We start from the raw sequence: 10439 nt of genomic DNA, 5'->3' as shown, positions 1-10439 counted from the left end.
AACCCACAGCCAACATTATATTGAACAGTGAGAAGCTGAAAGCATTTCCTCTGATATCGGGAACTAGACAGGGATGCCCACTCTCTCCACTGTTATTTAACATAGTACTGGAGGTCCGAGCCACGGCAATCAGACAAAACAAAGAAATACAAGGAATCCAGATTGGTAAAGAAGTAGTTAAACTGTCACTATTTGCAGATGACATGATACTGTACATAAAAAACCCTAAAGACTCCACGCCAAAACTACTAGAACTGATATCGGAATACAGCAAAGTTGCAGGATACAAAATCAACACACAGAAATCTGTGGCTTTCCTATATACTAACAATGAACCAACAGAAAGAGAAATCAGGAAAACAACTCCATTCACAATTGCATCAAAAAAAAAATACCTAGGAATAAACCTAACCAAAGAAGTGAAAGACTTATACTCTGAAAACTACAAGTCACTCTTAAGAGAAATTAAAGGGGAACCTAACAGATGGCAACTCATCCCATGCTCGTGGCTAGGAAGAATTAATATCGTTAAAATGGCCATCCTTCCCAAAGCGATATACAGATTTGATGCAATCCCTATGAAACTACCAGCAACATTCTTCAATGAACTGGAACAAATAATTCAAAAATTCATATGGAAACACCAAAGACCCCGAATAGACAAAGCAATCCTGAGAAAGAAGAATAAAGTAGGGGTGATCTCACTCCCCAACTTCAAGCTCTACTATAAAGCCATAGTAATCATGACAATTTGGTACTGGCATAAGAGCAGAGCCACAGACCAATGGAACAGACTAGAGAATCCAGACATTAACCCAGACATATATGGTCAATTAATATCTGATAAAGGAGCCATGGACATACAATGGCGAAATGACAGTCTCTTCAAAAGATGGTGCTGACAAAACTAGACAGCTACATGTAGGAGAATGAAACTGGACCATTGTCTAACCCCATATACAAAAGTAAACTCAAAATGGATCAAAGACCTAAATGTAAGTCATGAAACCATTAAACTCTTGGAAGAAAACATATGCAAATACCTCTTAGACATAAACATGAGTGACCTCTTCTTGAACATATCTCCCCGGGCAAGGAAAACAACAGCAAAAATGAGTAAATGGGACTATATTCAGCTGAAAAGCTTCTGTACAGCAAAAGACACCATCAATAGAACAAAAAGGATCCCTACAGTATGGGAGAATATATTTGAAAATGACACATCCGATAAAGGCTTGACCTCCAGAATATATAAAGAGCTCACACACCACAACAAACAAAAACAAATAATCCAATTAAAAAATGGGCACTGAAACTGAACAGACAGTTCTCCAAAAAAGAAATAAAGATGGCCAACAGACACATGAAAAGATTCTCCACATCGCTAATTATCAGAGAAATGCAAATTGAAACTACAGTGAGTTATCACCTCACACCAGTAAGGATGGCTGCCATCCAAAAGACAAACAACAACAAATGTTGGCGAGGATGTGGAGAAAGGGGAACCCTCCTACACTGCTGGTGTTAAGTTAGTTCAACCATTGGGGAAAGCAGTATGGAGGTACATCAAAATGTTCAAAACAGACCTACCATTTGACCCAGGAATTGCACTGCTAGGAATTTACCCTAAGAATGCAACAATCAAGTATGAGAAAGATCAGTGCACCCCTATGTTTATTGCAGCACTATTTATAATAGCCAAGAATTGGAAGCAACCTAAATGTCCATCGATAGATGAATGGATAAAGAAGATGTGGAACATGTACACAATGGAGTACTATTCAGCCATAAGAAAAAAACAAATCCTACCATTTGCAACAACATGGATGGAGCTAGAGGGTATTATGCTCAGTGAAACAAGCCAAGCGGAGAAAGAGAAATACCAAATGATTTCACTTACCTGTGGAATATAAGAACAAAGGGAAAAATGAAGGAACAGAACAGCAGCAGAATCACAGAACTCAAGAATGGACTAACAGGTACCAAAGGGAAAGGGACTGGGGAGGATGGGTGGATAAGATAAAGGGGGGGAGAAGTAGGGGGATATTAAGATTAGCATACATGGGGGGGTAGGAGAAAAGGGAGGGCTGTACAACACAGAGAAGGCAAGTAGGAATTCTACAACATTTTACTATTGTGATGGACAGTGACTGTAAAGGGATATATAGGGGGGACCTGGTATAGGGGAGAGCCTAGTAAACAAAATATTCGTCATGTAAGTGTAGATTAGTGATACCAAAAAAAAAAAAGGGCAGTTCCTGTGTGGTAACCTCCAATGAGTTCTACACAAGAGTATAAAACGCATATAAAAGTGTAGGCAAAGGGTCTGTTTGTGTTTATACAGAGTATCAAAGCCTAATTGGGCTACCCCGAAAATGAACTAAGATACGATATGACAAAAGAACTTCCAACATCAGCACTCTCTGGAAGACTCATGCCAGAAGATGATCATCAAAAAACCACAAAAAAGATCCACGCACTGCTACAGCTGTAGATGCAATCATCCCACCAGTTCCTGGACTTGCCATGGGAATGAGGAAGCAGATATCTAAGCTGGCCTGTGCATACAGTAAAACAACAAATTTGACTGAATCTATACTGTTGGAACTCAGTCAAGAATTAGGAGAAGTGCAAATTGTAATTCTCCAAAATCTTACAACTACAGACTATTTACTGTTATAAGAACATAAGGGATGTGAACATTTCCCAGGAATGGGTTGTTTTAATTTGTCTGATTTCTCTCAGACTGTTCAAGTTCAGTTGGACAATATCCACCATATCATAGAAAAGTTTTCATAAATGCGTAAGGTGCCTAGCTGGTTTTCTTGGTTTCACTGGAGATGGCTGGCAATTACAGGTATGCTTTGGTTATGTAACTATACTCTTAATATGTTAATGTGTGTGTGCAATTTAAGTAGTAGCTTAAAACCTATACATGCTGAAGTTACTCTACAAGAAGATATGTCAAAGAAATAATCAATCTTCCCATGTTTTCTTCCGCCTGATACTTCTATATCTTTTCTTCTTCCTTCCTAATTACAACCCTTAAATAGAATTCGTGCCTCATATCAAATTTACCGAGTATCATAATTCTTCCAAGTGGTAAAGACACCTCAAGACAAATGCTGGGCATAGAAGCTACAGGGCATAAGTATGCAAGGAAATAAAAAGCTAACCATTTCAAACAATAAGGCTTCTCTCTCACTTACCAACTTTACATTTCCCTGTATGGCCCCGGAAGATGACTGGTTAGCCAGAGATGGGTAAGATTCCTCAAGGGAGGAACAACCTAAGACAGGCACAGTCGCAGGGGGATCATCATGTGAGAAATTGGGGATCAACAGAGGTGAGGCTTAGAACCTCACTCCCCCGTTCTGAGAGAAATCTTCTGCATACGTGGATGTTTTATTGCCCTTGTCTAGCTTGGATTAACACATAGTCTACAGGCACACACCTGATCATCTACATTTGCTCTCTTACAACACTAAACTATGTTTTCTACCTTTATCTTGCATCTACCTACCACTTCAGCATTTTATTAAAAATAATAAAAATAAAAAGAGAAATGTGGTATCCACGTATAAATCAAGTATAAAAATCAAATGAGTATTCATATTTGAACTGACTGTTTATAGTTCATAATGCATGAGCAAAACCGAAGGTTTCTGTGATGGCTGCCCTTGTACTGTTCACCATGTAAGAACTTATTCACTATGTAAGAATTTGTTCTCCATGTAAGAACTTGTTTTTTATGCCTCAGAAGATTGGAGACTGACGAAAATTAGGCTTAGGGTGGATTAATGATTTTGCATTGAGCATTGACTCCCCTATACAGAATTTTATTGTTGTTAACAACCATTTGATTAATAAATATGAGAGATGCCCTCACCAAAAAAAAAAAAAAAATGTATACACTTCCAATGGTAAAATAATAAGTAACCGGGATATAATGAATATAGTCAAGATATTGTAACAGCTTGGTATGGTAATAGCTGGTACCTAGAATTGTCATGTATATAAATGTTGAATCACTATGTTGTACACCTGAAACTAATGTAATGTAATACCATGTGTCAACTAACCTTCAATAAAAATATAATTATCTACAAAAACAAAAACAAAAACAAATCATTTTAATCCCCCTATGCATGGAAACCTATACAAATATTATATCCTGTTATGATTATTCATACATTCCTTGTTAAAAATTTAGCAACTTTTATATTAAATACAATTAAGAATATATAATTAACAAGCTTTTCAAACTACAATGACACCAAAAAATGAAAGAATGGGAAAGGTTTGAGGAGAATGTCTACTACAAAGGTAACTAATTTTCCCAGATTAATTTATGATTTTAAAATACTTTCAATTAAAATCACAAGTGTTTAGAAAATCGTTCTAAAGATCACTTGGAAAAATAAGTGTGAATAGCAAAGAAAAACTGGGAGATGAAGGAAAGAATGAGAGGAACCTAGCCCAACTAGAGGTATACACATATTTCCTCAGTAAGTAAACAGCATTGTTTTGTCACAGAAATAGGCTTGTAGGTCAACAGAACAAAAGGAAAAGTCTCTAATAAGGACTATAATAGACACACACTTAGTATATAAAAAAGTAGGATATAAAATTGCTAAAAAATAAATTTTAAATCTTCACCCATTAGTACTGATGAAAATTAACTTCAAATAGATTATGCATTAAAAAAAAATCATCCCATAAGAAAATTCTACAAAAAAATATATAGGTAGATATTGCAAGTCCTAAGATGGGAAACATTATAAAACTCGTTGTGAAGGTAAACATCATTATCTTGGAAGGGATAGATATGCATTTTAAGTATCAAAATAATCAGGAAAAACAAGGAATGCAAGGTCTAATTGGTTTGTATACATGAAAATTTAAAACTTTAATATGTCAAGAAAAGTAACTATAAAATTAAAAAGCAAAACATATTTTTGGGAAAAAAATCTCAACACCTATGATAGTTTAATATTTTTAAGGTACAAAGAATCATTCAAATAATTTTTTAAAATAAAATGCCAACAGAAAAATGAATAGATTTTCTGAATAGATCATTCACAGAGTATATACAAATAGCTAATAAAGATGAAATATTTGCATAAAGTTAACTTCACCAGATATTAAATAAATTTATTTTGGGATCCCATTTTACCCACCAAATTACCCTCTAAAAAATTTTTTTTAGGTGGTAATATGCAGATTGACAAATGGAGACATTCCTACATTGTCTGTCAAAGTTTATGTATACCATATTTCTTGAAAGTATTGTAGCACTATGTAACACAGTTCTCGACATTCAGTGAATATTTATCAAATTAATGACTGAAAATCTAAAACATTTATATGCTTTCATGTTATTCTGTAAGCTCTGGGGTCACATCTGAATGTTAAGAACGGCTTAACACATCATCTGATCTTATGCTGGAAAAGGAGAAACAATTTAAGTCAATAAATAAGTACATCATTTAAAGAAATTTTAATGTGTAAGAATTTGGTTGATATGTGTGAATTTTAAAAAGCAGATTCTAAAATATATAGCATGATTCAAATAGTATTTTGAAATCTATAATTTACACAGAGAAAACAAAGGGACTGGACAGAAATTTCTGAAAATCTTAACAGTACTAGAGGAATTCTGGAAAACATAGTTGATTCTTTTCTCTCATTTGGTCTCACTTTTACGGTTCATTAGTTTATTAAATTATAGTAAATTATATGTAACATGTAGGTTATAAGATTTTAGAGTATTTCACTTTTTTCTTCAATATTTTTGTATATTCTAAACACTATACAAAAAACAACAATTTTTATTATCAGAGAAAAATTACAAAACAGTAACCTAGAGGTTACTGGCTACTAAGATAAAAGCAACCATTCTGAAGACACAGAAATGGATCTTTCCTGGCACATGGTAGGAACATAATCGGAATGAATGAATGAAGGGATATACACCACTGTAGAGAAAAGAACCAAAAATATTGACTGTGGGATTTACTACCATCATTGTGATACTATCCTTTAAAATGCTTAATATTTTAAAATATGAAATTGTTTCTATCTCTTAAATCTTTTAGGTAATCTTAAAATTCAGACTCTAAAAACTGTAAACTAGTAAACTCTATGGATGATAAGAGGAAAAGGACAGATTAGAGTTAATAGGTCTAATTTTACCATTACATTTTAAGAGAATGTGATTATCAACAGTTAAATTATAAGGATATAACTTTCTTGAGGATTAATGGAAAAGTATATATGAGAAACTTGTATTACCAGACACAGAATTTCATGTTGGAAAACTATAGAGAAAATTGAAAAAGATAATTCAATTTTTTAAAAATCTAAGATTCAGATATGAAACACAGATGATATATTCAAAAAATTATATTACAAGGTAGAGAACTAATGAACCATAAAATGAGAACAAATGGGGGGGTGGGGAGGTTATGCACAAAAATCAACCAAACTTTCTTGAAATTCCTGATTTCTTCGTTCTAGGAAAGGAAGTACCCAGTAATAATTAAGAACTTAGGTTCTGGAATGAGAAAGATTTGATTCAAATGACAGCTCTCTTTTTTTTTTTTTGTAGATAACTATTTTTTATTGAAGGGTAGTTGACACACAGTATTACATTAGTTTCAGGTGTACAACACAGTGATTCAACATTTATACACATGATAATTCTAGGTACCAGCTATCACCATACAAAGTTGTTACAATATTTTGACTGTATTCCTTACACTATAAAATACATACCGGTTACTTTTTTATTTTACAATTGGAAGTGTGTACTTTTTATTTATTTATTTATTTATTATTTTTTATTTTTGAGAGGGCATCTCTCATATTTATTGATCTAATGGTTGTTAACAACAATAAAATTCTGTATAGGATAGTCAATGTCCAATGCACATTCATTAATCCACCCCAAGCCTAATTTCGTCAGTCTCCAATATTCTCAAGCATAACGAACAAGTTCTTACATGGAGAACAAATTCTTATATAGTGAATGAGGTACATGGTGAACAGTACAAGGGCAGTCATCACAGAAACTTTTGGTTTTGTTCATGCATTATGAACTATAAATAATCAGTTCAAATATGAATATTTGTTTGATTTTTATACTTGATTTATATGTGGATACCACATTTCTCTCTTTATTATTATTATTTTTAATAAAATGCTGAAGTGGTAGATAGATGCAAGATAAAGGTAGAAAACATAGTTTAGTGTTGTAAGAGAGCAAATGTAGATGATCAGGTGTGTGCCTGTAGACTATGTGTTAATCCAAGCTAGACACGGGCAATAAAACATCCACGTATGGAGAAGATTTCTCTCAGAACAGGGGGGTGAGGTTCTAAGCCTCACCTCTGTTGATCCCAAATTTCTCACCTGATGACCCCCCTGCGACTGTGCCTGTCTTAGGTTGTTCCTCCCTTGAGGAATCTTACCCGTCTCTGGCTAAACAGTTATCTTCCAGGGCCATACAGGGAAATGTAAAGTTGGTAAGTGAGAGAGAAGCCTTATTGTTTGAAAAGGTTAGCTTTTTACTTCTTTGCATATTTATGCCCTGTGGCTTCTATGCCCAGTATTTGTCTTGAGGTATCTTTACCACTTGGAAAAGTTATGATACTCAGTAAATTGGATATGAGGCACGAATTAAATTTAAGGGTTGTAATTAGGAAGGAAGAAGAAAAGCTACAGAAGTAGCAGGCCAAAGAAAACATGGGAAGATTGATTATTTCTTTGACATATCTTCTTCTAGAGTAACTTCAGCATGTATAGGTTTTAAACTACTAATTTAATTGCGCACACACATTAACATAATAGGAGTACAGTTACATAACCAAAGTACACCTATAATTACCAGCCATCTCCATTGAAAGCAAGAAAACCAGCTAGGCACCTCACGCATTTGTGAAAACTTATCTATGGTATGGTGGATATTGTCCAACTAAACTTGAACAGTCTGAGAGAAATCAGACAAATTAAAACAAACTCTTCCTGGGGACTGTTCACATCACATATGTTCTTTTAACAGTAAATAGTCTGTAGTTGTAAGATTTTGGAGCGCTACAATTTGCACTACTCTTAATTCTTGGTTGAGTTCCAACAGTATAGATCCAGTCAAATTTGTTGTATTACTGTATGCACAAGCCATCTTAGATATCTAATTCTTCATTCCCATGGCAAGTCCAGGAACCGGTGGGATGAGTGCATCTACAGCTATAGCAGCGCGTGGATCTTTTTTGGAGTTTTTTGATGATCATCTTCTGGCATGAGTCTTCCAGAGAGTGCTGATGTTGGAAGTTCTTTTTCATATCGTATCTTAGTTCATTTTCGCGGTAGCCAAATATGGCTTTGATCTTCTGTATAAACACAAACAGACCCTTTGCATACACTTTTATATGTCCTTTATACCATTTTGAACAACTCATTGGAGGTCACCACACAGGAACTGCTTTTTTTTTTGTTATCATTAATTTACACTTACATAATGAATATTATGTTTACTATGCTCTCCCCTATAAAAGGTCCCCCCTATAAACCCCTTTACAGTGACTGTCCATCAGCATAGCAAAATGTTGTAGAATCATACTTCTCTTCACTGTGTTGTACAGCCCTAACCTTTATCCCACCCCCATTGCATGCTAATCTTAATACCCACCTTCTTCTCCCCCACCTTCTCCCCCCCTAAACACCCATCCTCACCAGACTCTTTACCTTTGGTACCTGTTAGTCCATTCTTGAGTTCTGTGATTCTGCTGCTGTTTTTTTCCTTCAGTTTTTCCTTTGTTCTTATATTCCACAGATAAGTGAAATCATTTGGTATTTCTCTTTCTCCGCTTGGCTTGTTTCACTGAGCATAATACCCTCCAGCTCCATCCATGTTGCTGCAAATGGTAGGATTTCCCCTTTTCTTATGGCTGAGTAGTATTCCATTGTGTATATGTAGCACATCTTCTTTATCCATTCATCTATTGATGGACATTTAGGTTGCTTCCAATTCTTGGCTATTGTAAATAGTGCCGCGGTAAACATAGGGGTGCATCTGTCTTTCTCAAACTTGATTGCTGCGTTCTTGGGTAAATTCCTAGGAGTGGAATCCCTGCGTCAAATGGTAAGTTTGTTTTGAGCGTTTTGATGTACCTCCATACTGCTTTCCACAATGGTTGAACTAATTTACATTCCCACCAGCAGTGTAGGAGGGTTCCCCTTTCTCCACAGCCTTGCCAACATTTGTTGTTGTCTGTCTTTTGAATGGCAGCCATCCTTACTGGTGTGAGGTGATACCTCATTGTAGTTTTAATTTGAATTTCTCTGATAAATAGCGATGTGGAGCATCTTTTCATGTGTCTGTTGGCCATCTGTATTTCTTTTTTGGAGAACTGTCTGTTCAGTTTCAGAGCCCATTTTTTAATTGGATTGTTTGTTTTTGTTTGTTGTGGTATGTGAGCTCTTTATATATTCTGGATGTCAAGCCTTTATCAGATGTGTCATTTCAAATATATTCTCCCATACTGTAGGGTTTCTTTTTGTTCTACTGATGGTGTCTTTCGCTGTACAGAAGCTTTTCAGCTTAATATAGTCCCACTTGTTCATTTTTGCTGTTGCTTTCCTTGCCTGGGGAGATATGTTCAAGAAGAGGTCACTCATGTTTATGTCTAAGAGGTTTTTGTCTATGTTTTTTTCCAAGAGTTTAATGGTTTCGTGACTTACATTCAGGTCTTTGATCCATTTTGAGTTTACTTTTGTGTATCGGGTTAGACAATGGTCCAGTTTCGTTCTCCTACATGTAGCTGTCCAATTTTGTCAGCACCATCTTTTGAAGAGACTGCCATTTTGCCATTGTATGTCCATGGTTCCTTTATTAAATATTAATTGATCATATATGTCTGGGTTAATGTCTGGATTCTCTAGTCTGTTCCATTGGTCTGTGGCTCTGCTCTTGTGACAGTACCAAATTGTCTTGATTATTATGGCTTTATAGTAGAGCTTGAAGTTGGGGAGTGAGATCCCCCCTACTTTATTCTTCTTTCTCAGGATTGCTTTGGCTATTCGGGGTCTTTGGTGTTTCCATATGAATTTTTGAATTATTTGTTCCAGTTCATTGAAGAATGTTGCTGGTAGTTTCATAGGGATTGCATCAAATCTGTATATTGCTTTGGGCAGGATGGCCATTTTGTCGATATTAACTCTTCATAGCCACGAGTATAGGATGACCTTCCGTCTGTTTGTGTCCCCTTTAATTTCTCTTAAGAGTGACTTGTAGTTTTCAGAGTATAAGTCTTTCACTTCTTTGTTTAGGTTTATTCCTAGGGATTTTGTTCTTTTTGATGCAATTGTGAATGGAGTTGATTTCCTGATTTCTCTTTCTGTTGTTTCATTGTTAGTGTATAGGAAAGACACAGATTCCT

This window comes from Manis pentadactyla, chromosome 13 (genome assembly GCF_030020395.1).
Source record: "Manis pentadactyla isolate mManPen7 chromosome 13, mManPen7.hap1, whole genome shotgun sequence".
NCBI classification, from domain to species: Eukaryota; Metazoa; Chordata; class Mammalia; order Pholidota; family Manidae; genus Manis; species Manis pentadactyla.
The sequence above is the reverse complement of the archived record's forward strand: the minus strand, read 5'-3'. Positions refer to the sequence as shown.